This window comes from Pongo abelii, chromosome X (assembly GCF_028885655.2).
Source record: "Pongo abelii isolate AG06213 chromosome X, NHGRI_mPonAbe1-v2.0_pri, whole genome shotgun sequence".
NCBI lineage: Eukaryota > Metazoa > Chordata > Mammalia > Primates > Hominidae > Pongo > Pongo abelii.
Genome location: NC_072008.2, coordinates 60,127,810 through 60,145,206, shown reverse-complemented (window position 1 = coordinate 60,145,206; position 17,397 = coordinate 60,127,810).

The window sequence follows — 17,397 nt, the reverse complement described above, 5'->3', positions numbered from 1 at the left end:
TTGAAGCGTTCGTGGGAAACGGGACTATCTTCACATAAAAACGAGACAGAAGTGTTCTCTGAAACTGCTTTGTGTTGTATGCATTCAACTCACACAGGTGAACCTTTCTTTGGATAGAGCAGTTTGAAACACTCTTTTCGTAGAATCTGCAAGTGTTCATTCTGTGGGCTTTGAGGCCTATGGTGGAATAGGAAACATCTTCACATAAAACCTAGACAGAAGCATTCTTTGAAACTTCTTTATGATGTGTGCATTCAACTCACAGAGTTGAACCTTCCTTTTCATGGAGCAGTTTGGGAAGAGCCTTTGTGCAGCCTCTGCAAGTGGATATTTGGAGCTCTTTCAGGCCTTCGTTAGAAACGGGAATATCTTCCCATAAAAACTGGACAGAAGCATTCTCACAAACTGCTTTGTGATGTGTGTGTTCAACTCACAGAGTGGAACCTTTCCTTTGCTAGAGCAGTTTTGAAACACCCTTTTTGTAGAATCTGCAAGTGTTCGTTTGGAGCGCTTTGAGGCCTATGGTGGAAAAGGAAATATCTTCACATAGAAACGAGATGGAAGCATTCTCAGAAACCTCTTTATGATGTGTGCATTCACCTCAGAGAGATAAGCCTTCCTTTTGATAGAGCAGTTTTGAAACTCTGTTTTTGCAGAATCTGCAAGTGGATATTTGGAGCCCTTTCAGGCCTTCGTTGGAAACGGGAATATTTTCACATCAAAACGAAACAGAAGCGTTCTGTGAAACTGCTTTGTGTAATATGAATCCAACTCACAGAGTTGAACACTTCTTTTGAAGGAGCAGTTTTGAAACACTCTTTTGGTAGAATCTGCAATTGTTCATTAGGAGCGTTTTGAGGCCTATGGTGGAAGACTAAATACCTTCACATAATATCCAGACACAAGCATTCTCTGAAAGTTCTTTAGGATGTGTGCTTTCAACTCACAGTGTTCCACCTTTCTTTTGAAAGAGCAGTTTTGAAACACTCTTTTTAAAGTTTCTGCAAGTGGATATTTGGAGCTCTTTCAGGCCTTGGTTGGAAAGGGGAATATCTTCACACAAAAACTAGACAGAAGCATTCTCAGAAACTGCTTTGTGTTGTGTGCGCTCAACACACAGAGTTGAACCCTGCTTTTGATAGAGCACTTTAGAAACACTCTCTTTGCAGAATTTGCAAGTGTTCATTTGGAGCGCTTTGAAGCGTACGGTGGAAAAGGAAACAACTTCACATAAAAACTAAACAGAAGCACTCTAAGAAACAGCTTTCTGATGTGTGCATTCAACTAACAGAGTGGAACCTTCCTTTGGATAGAGCAGCTTTGTAACAGTGTATTTGCAGAAACTGCAAGAGGATATTTGGAGTTCTTTGAAGCGTTCGTGGGAAACGGGATTGTCTTCACATAAAAACGAGACAGAAGTGTTCTCTGAAACTGCTTTGTGTTGTATGCATTCAACTCACACAGGTGAACCTTTCTTTGGATAGAGCAGTTTGAAACGCTCTTTTCGTAGAATCTGCAAGTGTTCATTCAGTGGGCTTTGAGGCCTATGGTGGAATAGGAAACATCTTCACATAAAACCTAGACAGAAGCATTCTTTGAAACTTCTTTATGATGTGTGCATTCAACTCACAGAGTTGAACCTTCCTTTTCATGGAGCAGTTTGGGAAGAGCCTTTGTGCAGCCTCTGCAAGTGGATATTTGGAGCTCTTTCAGGCCTTCGTTAGAAACGGGAATATCTTCCCATAAAAACTGGACTGAAGCATTCTCACAAACTGCTTTGTGATGTGTGTGTTCAACTCACAGAGTGGAACCTTTCCTTTGCTAGAGCAGTTTTGAAACACTCTTTTTGTGGTATCTGCAAGTGTTCGTTTGGAGCGCTTTGAGGCCTATGGTGGAAAAGGAAATATCTTCACATAGAAACGAGACAGAAGCCTTCTCAGAAACCTCTTTATGATGTGTGCATTCAACTCAGAGAGATAAGCCTTCCTTTTGATAGAGCAGTTTTGAAACTCTGTTTTTGCAGAATCTGCAAGTGGATATTTGGAGCCCTTTCAGGCCTTCGTTGGAAACGGGAATATCTTCACATGAAAACGAAACAGAAGCGTTCTGTGAAACTGCTTTGTGTAGTATGAATCCAACTCACAGAGTTGAACACTTCTTTTGAAGGAGCAGTTTTGAAACACTCTTTTGGTAGAATCTGCAATTGTTCATTAGGAGCGCTTTGAGGCCTATGGTGGAAGACTAAATACCTTCCCATAATATCCAGACACAAGCATTCTCTGAAAGTTCTTTAGGATGTGCGCTTTCAACTCACAGTGTTCCACCTTTCTTTTGAAAGAGCAGTTTTGAAACACTCTTTTTAAAGTTTCTGCAAGTGGATATTTGGAGCTCTTTCGGGCCTTGGTTGGAAACGTGAATATCTTCACACAAAAACTAGACAGAAGCATTCTCAGAAACTGCTTTGTGTTGTGTGCACTCAACACACAGAGTTGAACCCTGCTTTTGATAGAGCACTTTAGAAACACTCTCTTTGCAGAATTTGCAAGTGTTCATTTGGAGCGCTTTGAAGCGTACGGTGGAAAAGGAAACAACTTCACATAAAAACTAAACAGAAGCACTCTAAGAAACAGCTTTCTGATGTGTGCATTCAACTAACAGAGTGGAACCTTCCTTTGGATAGAGCAGCTTTGTAACAGTGTATTTGCAGAAACTGCAAGAGGATATTTGGAGCTCTTTGAAGCGTTCGTGGGAAACGGGACTGTCTTCACATGAAAACGAGACAGAAGTGTTCTCTGAAACTGCTTTGTGTTGTATGCATTCAACTCACACAGGTGAACCTTTCTTTGGATAGAGCAGTTTGAAACACTCTTTTCGTAGAATCTGCAAGTGTTCATTCGGTGGGCTTTGAGGCCTATGGTGGAATAGGAAACATCTTCACATAAAACCTAGACAGAAGCATTCTTTGAAACTTCTTTATGATGTGTGCATTCAACTCACAGAGTTGAACCTTCCTTTTCATGGAGCAGTTTGGGAAGAGCCTTTGTGCAGCCTCTGCAAGTGGATATTTGGAGCTCTTTCAGGCCTTCGTTAGAAACGGGAATATCTTCCCATAAAAACTGGACTGAAGCATTCTCACAAACTGCTTTGTGATGTGTGTGTTCAACTCACAGAGTGGAACCTTTCCTGTGCTAGAGCAGTTTTGAAACACTCTTTTTGTAGAATCTGCAAGTGTTCGTTTGGAGCGCTTTGAGGCCTATGGTGGAAAAGGAAATATCTTCACATAGAAACGAGACAGAAGCCTTCTCAGAAACCTCTTTATGATGTGTGCATTCAACTCAGAGAGATAAGCCTTCCTTTTGATAGAGCAGTTTTGCAACTCTGTTTTTGCAGAATCTGCAAGTGGATATTTGGAGCCCTTTCAGGCCTTCGTTGGAAACGGGAATATCTTCCCATGAAAACGAAACAGAAGCGTTCTGTGAAACTGCTTTGTGTAGTATGAATCCAACTCACAGAGTTGAACACTTCTTTTGAAGGAGCAGTTTTGAAACACTCTTTTGGTAGAATCTGCAATTGTTCATTAGGAGCGCTTTGAGGCCTATGGTGGAAGACTAAATACCTTCACATAATATCCAGACACAAGCATTCTCTGAAAGTTCTTTAGGATGTGTGCTTTCAACTCACAGTGTTCCACCTTTCTTTTGAAAGAGCAGTTTTGAAACACTCTTTTTAAAGTTTCTGCAAGTGGATATTTGGAGCTCTTTCAGGCCTTGGTTGGAAAGGTGAATATCTTCACACAAAAACTAGACAGAAGCATTCTCAGAAACTGCTTTGTGTTGTGTGCGCTCAACACACAGAGTTGAACCCTGCTTTTGATAGAGCACTTTAGAAACAGTCTCTTTGCAGAATTTGCAAGTGTTCATTTGGAGCGCTTTGAAGCGTACGGTGGAAAAGGAAACAACTTCACATAAAAACTAAACAGAAGCACTCTAAGAAACAGCTTTCTGATGTGTGCATTCAACTAACAGAGTGGAACCTTCCTTTGGATAGAGCAGCTTTGTAACAGTGTATTTGCAGAAACTGCAAGAGGATATTTGGAGCTCTTTGAAGCGTTCGTGGGAAACGGGACTATCTTCACATAAAAACGAGACAGAAGTGTTCTCTGAAACTGCTTTGTGTTGTATGCATTCAACTCACACAGGTGAACCTTTCTTTGGATAGAGCAGTTTGAAACACTCTTTTCGTAGAATCTGCAAGTGTTCATTCGGTGGGCTTTGAGGCCTATGGTGGAATAGGAAACATCTTCACATAAAACCTAGACAGAAGCATTCTTTGAAACTTCTTTATGATGTGTGCATTCAACTCACAGAGTTGAACCTTCCTTTTCATGGAGCAGTTTGGGAAGAGCCTTTGTGCAGCCTCTGCAAGTGGATATTTGGAGCTCTTTCAGGCCTTCGTTAGAAACGGGAATATCTTCCCATAAAAACTGGACAGAAGCATTCTCACAAACTGCTTTGTGATGTGTGTGTTCAACTCACAGAGTGGAACCTTTCCTTTGCTAGAGCAGTTTTGAAACACCCTTTTTGTAGAATCTGCAAGTGTTCGTTTGGAGCGCTTTGAGGCCTATGGTGGAAAAGGAAATATCTTCACATAGAAACGAGACGGAAGCATTCTCAGAAACCTCTTTATGATGTGTGCATTCACCTCAGAGAGATAAGCCTTCCTTTTGATAGAGCAGTTTTGAAACTCTGTTTTTGCAGAATCTGCAAGTGGATATTTGGAGCCCTTTCAGGCCTTCGTTGGAAACGGGAATATTTTCACATCAAAACGAAACAGAAGCGTTCTGTGAAACTGCTTTGTGTAATATGAATCCAACTCACAGAGTTGAACACTTCTTTTGAAGGAGCAGTTTTGAAACACTCTTTTGGTAGAATCTGCAATTGTTCATTAGGAGCGTTTTGAGGCCTATGGTGGAAGACTAAATACCTTCACATAATATCCAGACACAAGCATTCTCTGAAAGTTCTTTAGGATGTGTGCTTTCAACTCACAGTGTTCCACCTTTCTTTTGAAAGAGCAGTTTTGAAACACTCTTTTTAAAGTTTCTGCAAGTGGATATTTGGAGCTCTTTCAGGCCTTGGTTGGAAAGGTGAATATCTTCACACAAAAACTAGACAGAAGCATTCTCAGAAACTGCTTTGTGTTGTGTGCGCTCAACACACAGAGTTGAACCCTGCTTTTGATAGAGCACTTTAGAAACACTCTCTTTGCAGAATTTGCAAGTGTTCATTTGGAGCGCTTTGAAGCGTACGGTGGAAAAGGAAACAACTTCACATAAAAACTAAACAGAAGCACTCTAAGAAACAGCTTTCTGATGTGTGCATTCAACTAACAGAGTGGAACCTTCCTTTGGATAGAGCAGCTTTGTAACAGTGTATTTGCAGAAACTGCAAGAGGATATTTGGAGTTCTTTGAAGCGTTCGTGGGAAACGGGATTGTCTTCACATAAAAACGAGACAGAAGTGTTCTCTGAAACTGCTTTGTGTTGTATGCATTCAACTCACACAGGTGAACCTTTCTTTGGATAGAGCAGTTTGAAACGCTCTTTTCGTAGAATCTGCAAGTGTTCATTCAGTGGGCTTTGAGGCCTATGGTGGAATAGGAAACATCTTCACATAAAACCTAGACAGAAGCATTCTTTGAAACTTCTTTATGATGTGTGCATTCAACTCACAGAGTTGAACCTTCCTTTTCATGGAGCAGTTTGGGAAGAGCCTTTGTGCAGCCTCTGCAAGTGGATATTTGGAGCTCTTTCAGGCCTTCGTTAGAAACGGGAATATCTTCCCATAAAAACTGGACTGAAGCATTCTCACAAACTGCTTTGTGATGTGTGTGTTCAACTCACAGAGTGGAACCTTTCCTTTGCTAGAGCAGTTTTGAAACACTCTTTTTGTGGTATCTGCAAGTGTTCGTTTGGAGCGCTTTGAGGCCTATGGTGGAAAAGGAAATATCTTCACATAGAAACGAGACAGAAGCCTTCTCAGAAACCTCTTTATGATGTGTGCATTCAACTCAGAGAGATAAGCCTTCCTTTTGATAGAGCAGTTTTGAAACTCTGTTTTTGCAGAATCTGCAAGTGGATATTTGGAGCCCTTTCAGGCCTTCGTTGGAAACGGGAATATCTTCACATGAAAACGAAACAGAAGCGTTCTGTGAAACTGCTTTGTGTAGTATGAATCCAACTCACAGAGTTGAACACTTCTTTTGAAGGAGCAGTTTTGAAACACTCTTTTGGTAGAATCTGCAATTGTTCATTAGGAGCGCTTTGAGGCCTATGGTGGAAGACTAAATACCTTCCCATAATATCCAGACACAAGCATTCTCTGAAAGTTCTTTAGGATGTGCGCTTTCAACTCACAGTGTTCCACCTTTCTTTTGAAAGAGCAGTTTTGAAACACTCTTTTTAAAGTTTCTGCAAGTGGATATTTGGAGCTCTTTCGGGCCTTGGTTGGAAACGTGAATATCTTCACACAAATACTAGACAGAAGCATTCTCAGAAACTGCTTTGTGTTGTGTGCACTCAACACACAGAGTTGAACCCTGCTTTTGATAGAGCACTTTAGAAACACTCTCTTTGCAGAATTTGCAAGTGTTCATTTGGAGCGCTTTGAAGCGTACGGTGGAAAAGGAAACAACTTCACATAAAAACTAAACAGAAGCACTCTAAGAAACAGCTTTCTGATGTGTGCATTCAACTAACAGAGTGGAACCTTCCTTTGGATAGAGCAGCTTTGTAACAGTGTATTTGCAGAAACTGCAAGAGGATATTTGGAGCTCTTTGAAGCGTTCGTGGGAAACGGGACTGTCTTCACATGAAAACGAGACAGAAGTGTTCTCTGAAACTGCTTTGTGTTGTATGCATTCAACTCACACAGGTGAACCTTTCTTTGGATAGAGCAGTTTGAAACACTCTTTTCGTAGAATCTGCAAGTGTTCATTCGGTGGGCTTTGAGGCCTATGGTGGAATAGGAAACATCTTCACATAAAACCTAGACAGAAGCATTCTTTGAAACTTCTTTATGATGTGTGCATTCAACTCACAGAGTTGAACCTTCCTTTTCATGGAGCAGTTTGGGAAGAGCCTTTGTGCAGCCTCTGCAAGTGGATATTTGGAGCTCTTTCAGGCCTTCGTTAGAAACGGGAATATCTTCCCATAAAAACTGGACTGAAGCATTCTCACAAACTGCTTTGTGATGTGTGTGTTCAACTCACAGAGTGGAACCTTTCCTGTGCTAGAGCAGTTTTGAAACACTCTTTTTGTAGAATCTGCAAGTGTTCGTTTGGAGCGCTTTGAGGCCTATGGTGGAAAAGGAAATATCTTCACATAGAAACGAGACAGAAGCCTTCTCAGAAACCTCTTTATGATGTGTGCATTCAACTCAGAGAGATAAGCCTTCCTTTTGATAGAGCAGTTTTGCAACTCTGTTTTTGCAGAATCTGCAAGTGGATATTTGGAGCCCTTTCAGGCCTTCGTTGGAAACGGGAATATCTTCCCATGAAAACGAAACAGAAGCGTTCTGTGAAACTGCTTTGTGTAGTATGAATCCAACTCACAGAGTTGAACACTTCTTTTGAAGGAGCAGTTTTGAAACACTCTTTTGGTAGAATCTGCAATTGTTCATTAGGAGCGCTTTGAGGCCTATGGTGGAAGACTAAATACCTTCACATAATATCCAGACACAAGCATTCTCTGGAAGTTCTTTAGGATGTGTGCTTTCAACTCACAGTGTTCCACCTTTCTTTTGAAAGAGCAGTTTTGAAACACTCTTTTTAAAGTTTCTGCAAGTGGATATTTGGAGCTCTTTCAGGCCTTGGTTGGAAAGGTGAATATCTTCACACAAAAACTAGACAGAAGCATTCTCAGAAACTGCTTTGTGTTGTGTGCGCTCAACACACAGAGTTGAACCCTGCTTTTGATAGAGCACTTTAGAAACAGTCTCTTTGCAGAATTTGCAAGTGTTCATTTGGAGCGCTTTGAAGCGTACGGTGGAAAAGGAAACAACTTCACATAAAAACTAAACAGAAGCACTCTAAGAAACAGCTTTCTGATGTGTGCATTCAACTAACAGAGTGGAACCTTCCTTTGGATAGAGCAGCTTTGTAACAGTGTATTTGCAGAAACTGCAAGAGGATATTTGGAGCTCTTTGAAGCGTTCGTGGGAAACGGGACTATCTTCACATAAAAACGAGACAGAAGTGTTCTCTGAAACTGCTTTGTGTTGTATGCATTCAACTCACACAGGTGAACCTTTCTTTGGATAGAGCAGTTTGAAACACTCTTTTCGTAGAATCTGCAAGTGTTCATTCGGTGGGCTTTGAGGCCTATGGTGGAATAGGAAACATCTTCACATAAAACCTAGACAGAAGCATTCTTTGAAACTTCTTTATGATGTGTGCATTCAACTCACAGAGTTGAACCTTCCTTTTCATGGAGCAGTTTGGGAAGAGCCTTTGTGCAGCCTCAGCAAGTGGATATTTGGAGCTCTTTCAGGCCTTCGTTAGAAACGGGAATATCTTCCCATAAAAACTGGACTGAAGCATTCTCACAAACTGCTTTGTGATGTGTGTGTTCAACTCACAGAGTGGAACCTTTCCTGTGCTAGAGCAGTTTTGAAACACTCTTTTTGTAGAATCTGCAAGTGTTCGTTTGGAGCGCTTTGAGGCCTATGGTGGAAAAGGAAATATCTTCACATAGAAACGAGACAGAAGCCTTCTCAGAAACCTCTTTATGATGTGTGCATTCAACTCAGAGAGATAAGCCTTCCTTTTGATAGAGCAGTTTTGCAACTCTGTTTTTGCAGAATCTGCAAGTGGATATTTGGAGCCCTTTCAGGCCTTCGTTGGAAACGGGAATATTTTCCCATGAAAACGAAACAGAAGCGTTCTGTGAAACTGCTTTGTGTAATATGAATCCAACTCACAGAGTTGAACACTTCTTTTGAAGGAGCAGTTTTGAAACACTCTTTTGGTAGAATCTGCAATTGTTCATTAGGAGCGCTTTGAGGCCTACGGTGGAAGACTAAATACCTTCACATAATATCCAGACACAAGTATTCTCTGAAAGTTCTTTAGGATGTGTGCTTTCAACTCACAGTGTTCCACCTTTCTTTTGAAAGAGCAGTTTTGAAACACTCTTTTTAAAGTTTCTGCAAGTGGATATTTGGAGCTCTTTCAGGCCTTGGTTGGAAAGGTGAATATCTTCACACAAAAACTAGACAGAAGCATTCTCAGAAACTGCTTTGTGTTGTGTGCGCTCAACACACAGAGTTGAACCCTGCTTTTGATAGAGCACTTTAGAAACACTCTCTTTGCAGAATTTGCAAGTGTTCATTTGGAACGCTTTGAAGCGTACGGTGGAAAAGGAAACAACTTCACATAAAAACTAAACAGAAGCACTCTAAGAAACAGCTTTCTGATGTGTGCATTCAACTAACAGAGTGGAACCTTCCTTTGGATAGAGCAGCTTTGTAACAGTGTATTTGCAGAAACTGCAAGAGGATATTTGGAGCTCTTTGAAGCGTTCGTGGGAAACGGGACTATCTTCACATAAAAACGAGACAGAAGTGTTCTCTGAAACTGCTTTGTGTTGTATGCATTCAACTCACACAGGTGAACCTTTCTTTGGATAGAGCAGTTTGAAACACTCTTCGTAGAATCTGCAAGTGTTCATTCGGTGGGCTTTGAGGCCTATGGTGGAATAGGAAACATCTTCACATAAAACCTAGACAGAAGCATTCTTTGAAACTTCTTTATGATGTGTGCATTCAACTCACAGAGTTGAACCTTCCTTTTCATGGAGCAGTTTGGGAAGAGCCTTTGTGCAGCCTCTGCAAGTGGATATTTGGAGCTCTTTCAGGCCTTCGTTAGAAACGGGAATATCTTCCCATAAAAACTGGACAGAAGCATTCTCACAAACTGCTTTGTGATGTGTGTGTTCAACTCACAGAGTGGAACCTTTCCTTTGCTAGAGCAGTTTTGAAACACCCTTTTTGTAGAATCTGCAAGTGTTCGTTTGGAGCGCTTTGAGGCCTATGGTGGAAAAGGAAATATCTTCACATAGAAACGAGACGGAAGCATTCTCAGAAACCTCTTTATGATGTGTGCATTCACCTCAGAGAGATAAGCCTTCCTTTTGATAGAGCAGTTTTGAAACTCTGTTTTTGCAGAATCTGCAAGTGGATATTTGGAGCCCTTTCAGGCCTTCGTTGGAAACGGGAATATTTTCACATCAAAACGAAACAGAAGCGTTCTGTGAAACTGCTTTGTGTAATATGAATCCAACTCACAGAGTTGAACACTTCTTTTGAAGGAGCAGTTTTGAAACACTCTTTTGGTAGAATCTGCAATTGTTCATTAGGAGCGCTTTGAGGCCTATGGTGGAAGACTAAATACCTTCACATAATATCCAGACACAAGCATTCTCTGAAAGTTCTTTAGGATGTGTGCTTTCAACTCACAGTGTTCCACCTTTCTTTTGAAAGAGCAGTTTTGAAACACTCTTTTTAATGTTTCTGCAAGTGGATATTTGGAGCTCTTTCAGGCCTTGGTTGGAAAGGTGAATATCTTCACACAAAAACTAGACAGAAGCATTCTCAGAAACTGCTTTGTGTTGTGTGCGCTCAACACACAGAGTTGAACCCTGCTTTTGATAGAGCACTTTAGAAACACTCTCTTTGCAGAATTTGCAAGTGTTCATTTGGAGCGCTTTGAAGCGTACGGTGGAAAAGGAAACAACTTCACATAAAAACTAAACAGAAGCACTCTAAGAAACAGCTTTCTGATGTGTGCATTCAACTAACAGAGTGGAACCTTCCTTTGGATAGAGCAGCTTTGTAACAGTGTATTTGCAGAAACTGCAAGAGGATATTTGGAGTTCTTTGAAGCGTTCGTGGGAAACGGGATTGTCTTCACATAAAAACGAGACAGAAGTGTTCTCTGAAACTGCTTTGTGTTGTATGCATTCAACTCACACAGGTGAACCTTTCTTTGGATAGAGCAGTTTGAAACGCTCTTTTCGTAGAATCTGCAAGTGTTCATTCAGTGGGCTTTGAGGCCTATGGTGGAATAGGAAACATCTTCACATAAAACCTAGACAGAAGCATTCTTTGAAACTTCTTTATGATGTGTGCATTCAACTCACAGAGTTGAACCTTCCTTTTCATGGAGCAGTTTGGGAAGAGCCTTTGTGCAGCCTCTGCAAGTGGATATTTGGAGCTCTTTCAGGCCTTCGTTAGAAACGGGAATATCTTCCCATAAAAACTGGACTGAAGCATTCTCACAATCTGCTTTGTGATGTGTGTGTTCAACTCACAGAGTGGAACCTTTCCTTTGCTAGAGCAGTTTTGAAACACTCTTTTTGTGGAATCTGCAAGTGTTCGTTTGGAGCGCTTTGAGGCCTATGGTGGAAAAGGAAATATCTTCACATAGAAACGAGACAGAAGCCTTCTCAGAAACCTCTTTATGATGTGTGCATTCAACTCAGAGAGATAAGCCTTCCTTTTGATAGAGCAGTTTTGAAACTCTGTTTTTGCAGAATCTGCAAGTGGATATTTGGAGCCCTTTCAGGCCTTCGTTGGAAACGGGAATATCTTCACATGAAAACGAAACAGAAGCGTTCTGTGAAACTGCTTTGTGTAGTATGAATCCAACTCACAGAGTTGAACACTTCTTTTGAAGGAGCAGTTTTGAAACACTCTTTTGGTAGAATCTGCAATTGTTCATTAGGAGCGCTTTGAGGCCTATGGTGGAAGACTAAATACCTTCAAATAATATCCAGACACAAGCATTCTCTGAAAGTTCTTTAGGATGTGTGCTTTCAACTCACAGTGTTCCACCTTTCTTTTGAAAGAGCAGTTTTGAAACACTCTTTTTAAAGTTTCTGCAAGTGGATATTTGGAGCTCTTTCAGGCCTTGGTTGGAAACGTGAATATCTTCACACAAAAACTAGACAGAAGCATTCTCAGAAACTGCTTTGTGTTGTGTGCGCTCAACACACAGAGTTGAACCCTGCTTTTGATAGAGCACTTTAGAAACACTCTCTTTGCAGAATTTGCAAGTGTTCATTTGGAGCGCTTTGAAGCGTACGGTGGAAAAGGAAACAACTTCACATAAAAACTAAACAGAAGCACTCTAAGAAACAGCTTTCTGATGTGTGCATTCAACTAACAGAGTGGAACCTTCCTTTGGATAGAGCAGCTTTGTAACAGTGTATTTGCAGAAACTGCAAGAGGATATTTGGAGCTCTTTGAAGCGTTCGTGGGAAACGGGACTGTCTTCACATGAAAACGAGACAGAAGTGTTCTCTGAAACTGCTTTGTGTTGTATGCATTCAACTCACACAGGTGAACCTTTCTTTGGATAGAGCAGTTTGAAACACTCTTTTCGTAGAATCTGCAAGTGTTCATTCGGTGGGCTTTGAGGCCTATGGTGGAATAGGAAACATCTTCACATAAAACCTAGACAGAAGCATTCTTTGAAACTTCCTTATGATGTGTGCATTCAACTCACAGAGTTGAACCTTCCTTTTCATGGAGCAGTTTGGGAAGAGCCTTTGTGCAGCCTCTGCAAGTGGATATTTGGAGCTCTTTCAGGCCTTCGTTAGAAACGGGAATATCTTCCCATAAAAACTGGACAGAAGCATTCTCACAAACTGCTTTGTGATGTGTGTGTTCAACTCACAGAGTGGAACCTTTCCTTTGCTAGAGCAGTTTTGAAACACTCTTTTTGTGGAATCTGCAAGTGTTCGTTTGGAGCGCTTTGAGGCCTATGGTGGAAAAGGAAATATCTTCACATAGAAACGAGACAGAAGCCTTCTCAGAAACCTCTTTATGATGTGTGCATTCAACTCAGAGAGATAAGCCTTCCTTTTGATAGAGCAGTTTTGCAACTCTGTTTTTGCAGAATCTGCAAGTGGATATTTGGAGCCCTTTCAGGCCTTCGTTGGAAACGGGAATATCTTCACATGAAAACGAAACAGAAGCGTTCTGTGAAACTGCTTTGTGTAATATGAATCCAACTCACAGAGTTGAACACTTCTTTTGAAGGAGCAGTTTTGAAACACTCTTTTGGTAGAATCTGCAATTGTTCATTAGGAGCGCTTTGAGGCCTATGGTGGAAGACTAAATACCTTCACATAATATCCAGACACAAGTATTCTCTGAAAGGTCTTTAGGATGTGTGCTTTCAACTCACAGTGTTCCACCTTTCTTTTGAAAGAGCAGTTTTGAAACACTCTTTTTAAAGTTTCTGCAAGTGGATATTTGGAGCTCTTTCAGGCCTTGGTTGGAAAGGTGAATATCTTCACACAAAAACTAGACAGAAGCATTCTCAGAAACTGCTTTGTGTTGTGTGCGCTCAACACACAGAGTTGAACCCTGCTTTTGATAGAGCACTTTAGAAACACTCTCTTTGCAGAATTTGCAAGTGTTCATTTGGAACGCTTTGAAGCGTACGGTGGAAAAGGAAACAACTTCACATAAAAACTAAACAGAAGCACTCTAAGAAACAGCTTTCTGATGTGTGCATTCAACTAACAGAGTGGAACCTTCCTTTGGATAGAGCAGCTTTGTAACAGTGTATTTGCAGAAACTGCAAGAGGATATTTGGAGCTCTTTGAAGCGTTCGTGGGAAACGGGACTATCTTCACATAAAAACGAGACAGAAGTGTTCTCTGAAACTGCTTTGTGTTGTATGCATTCAACTCACACAGGTGAACCTTTCTTTGGATAGAGCAGTTTGAAACACTCTTCGTAGAATCTGCAAGTGTTCATTCGGTGGGCTTTGAGGCCTATGGTGGAATAGGAAACATCTTCACATAAAACCTAGACAGAAGCATTCTTTGAAACTTCTTTATGATGTGTGCATTCAACTCACAGAGTTGAACCTTCCTTTTCATGGAGCAGTTTGGGAAGAGCCTTTGTGCAGCCTCTGCAAGTGGATATTTGGAGCTCTTTCAGGCCTTCGTTAGAAACGGGAATATCTTCCCATAAAAACTGGACAGAAGCATTCTCACAAACTGCTTTGTGATGTGTGTGTTCAACTCACAGAGTGGAACCTTTCCTTTGCTAGAGCAGTTTTGAAACACCCTTTTTGTAGAATCTGCAAGTGTTCGTTTGGAGCGCTTTGAGGCCTATGGTGGAAAAGGAAATATCTTCACATAGAAACGAGACGGAAGCATTCTCAGAAACCTCTTTATGATGTGTGCATTCACCTCAGAGAGATAAGCCTTCCTTTTGATAGAGCAGTTTTGAAACTCTGTTTTTGCAGAATCTGCAAGTGGATATTTGGAGCCCTTTCAGGCCTTCGTTGGAAACGGGAATATTTTCACATCAAAACGAAACAGAAGCGTTCTGTGAAACTGCTTTGTGTAATATGAATCCAACTCACAGAGTTGAACACTTCTTTTGAAGGAGCAGTTTTGAAACACTCTTTTGGTAGAATCTGCAATTGTTCATTAGGAGCGCTTTGAGGCCTATGGTGGAAGACTAAATACCTTCACATAATATCCAGACACAAGCATTCTCTGAAAGTTCTTTAGGATGTGTGCTTTCAACTCACAGTGTTCCACCTTTCTTTTGAAAGAGCAGTTTTGAAACACTCTTTTTAAAGTTTCTGCAAGTGGATATTTGGAGCTCTTTCAGGCCTTGGTTGGAAACGTGAATATCTTCACACAAAAACTAGACAGAAGCATTCTCAGAAACTGCTTTGTGTTGTGTGCACTCAACACACAGAGTTGAACCCTGCTTTTGATAGAGCACTTTAGAAACACTCTCTTTGCAGAATTTGCAAGTGTTCATTTGGAGCGCTTTGAAGCGTACGGTGGAAAAGGAAACAACTTCACATAAAAACTAAACAGAAGCACTCTAAGAAACAGCTTTCTGATGTGTGCATTCAACTAACAGAGTGGAACCTTCCTTTGGATAGAGCAGCTTTGTAACAGTGTATTTGCAGAAACTGCAAGAGGATATTTGGAGCTCTTTGAAGCGTTCGTGGGAAACGGGACTGTCTTCACATGAAAACGAGACAGAAGTGTTCTCTGAAACTGCTTTGTGTTGTATGCATTCAACTCACACAGGTGAACCTTTCTTTGGATAGAGCAGTTTGAAACACTCTTTTCGTAGAATCTGCAAGTGTTCATTCGGTGGGCTTTGAGGCCTATGGTGGAATAGGAAACATCTTCACATAAAACCTAGACAGAAGCATTCTTTGAAACTTCTTTATGATGTGTGCATTCAACTCACAGAGTTGAACCTTCCTTTTCATGGAGCAGTTTGGGAAGAGCCTTTGTGCAGCCTCTGCAAGTGGATATTTGGAGCTCTTTCAGGCCTTCGTTAGAAACGGGAATATCTTCCCATAAAAACTGGACAGAAGCATTCTCACAAACTGCTTTGTGATGTGTGTGTTCAACTCACAGAGTGGAACCTTTCCTGTGCTAGAGCAGTTTTGAAACACTCTTTTTGTAGAATCTGCAAGTGTTCGTTTGGAGCGCTTTGAGGCCTATGGTGGAAAAGGAAATATCTTCACATAGAAACGAGACAGAAGCCTTCTCAGAAACCTCTTTATGATGTGTGCATTCAACTCAGAGAGATAAGCCTTCCTTTTGATAGAGCAGTTTTGAAACTCTGTTTTTGCAGAATCTGCAAGTGGATATTTGGAGCCCTTTCAGGCCTTCGTTGGAAACGGGAATATCTTCACATGAAAACGAAACAGAAGCGTTCTGTGAAACTGCTTTGTGTAGTATGAATCCAACTCACAGAGTTGAACACTTCTTTTGAAGGAGCAGTTTTGAAACACTCTTTTGGTAGAATCTGCAATTGTTCATTAGGAGCGCTTTGAGGCCTATGGTGGAAGACTAAATACCTTCACATAATATCCAGACACAAGCATTCTCTGAAAGTTCTTTACGATGTGTGCTTTCAACTCACAGTGTTCCACCTTTCTTTTGAAAGAGCAGTTTTGAAACACTCTTTTTAAAGTTTCTGCAAGTGGATATTTGGAGCTCTTTCGGGCCTTGGTTGGAAACGTGAATATCTTCACACAAAAACTAGACAGAAGCATTCTCAGAAACTGCTTTGTGTTGTGTGCGCTCAACACACAGAGTTGAACCCTGCTTTTGATAGAGCACTTTAGAAACACTCTCTTTGCAGAATTTGCAAGTGTTCATTTGGAGCGCTTTGAAGCGTACGGTGGAAAAGGAAACAACTTCACATAAAAACTAAACAGAAGCACTCTAAGAAACAGCTTTCTGATGTGTGCATTCAACTAACAGAGTGGAACCTTCCTTTGGATAGAGCAGCTTTGTAACAGTGTATTTGCAGAAACTGCAAGAGGATATTTGGAGCTCTTTGAAGCGTTCGTGGGAAACGGGACTGTCTTCACATAAAAACGAGACAGAAGTGTTCTCTGAAACTGCTTTGTGTTGTATGCATTCAACTCACAAAGGTGAACCTTTCTTTGGATAGAGCAGTTTGAAACACTCTTTTCGTAGAATCTGCAAGTGTTCATTCGGTGGGCTTTGAGGCCTATGGTGGAATAGGAAACATCTTCACATAAAACCTAGACAGAAGCATTCTTTGAAACTTCTTTATGATGTGTGCATTCAACTCACAGAGTTGAACCTTCCTTTTCATGGAGCAGTTTGGGAAGAGCCTTTGTGCAGCCTCTGCAAGTGGATATTTGGAGCTCTTTCAGGCCTTCGTTAGAAACGGGAATATCTTCCCATAAAAACTGGACAGAAGCATTCTCACAAACTGCTTTGTGATGTGTGTGTTCAACTCACAGAGTGGAACCTTTCCTTTGCTAGAGCAGTTTTGAAACACTCTTTTTGTGGAATCTGCAAGTGTTCGTTTGGAGCGCTTTGAGGCCTATGGTGGAAAAGGAAATATCTTCACATAGAAACGAGACAGAAGCCTTCTCAGAAACCTCTTTATGATGTGTGCATTCAACTCAGAGAGATAAGCCTTCCTTTTGATAGAGCAGTTTTGAAACTCTGTTTTTGCAGAATCTGCAAGTGGATATTTGGAGCCCTTTCAGGCCTTCGTTGGAAACGGGAATATCTTCACATGAAAACGAAACAGAAGCGTTCTGTGAAACTGCTTTGTGTAGTATGAATCCAACTCACAGAGTTGAACACTTCTTTTGAAGGAGCAGTTTTGAAACACTCTTTTGGTAGAATCTGCAATTGTTCATTAGGAGCGCTTTGAGGCCTATGGTGGAAGACTAAATACCTTCCCATAATATCCAGACACAAGCATTCTCTGAAAGTTCTTTACGATGTGTACTTTCTTTTTTTTTTTTTTTTTTTTTTTTTTTTTTTTTTTTTTTTCTTTTATTGTAATTATT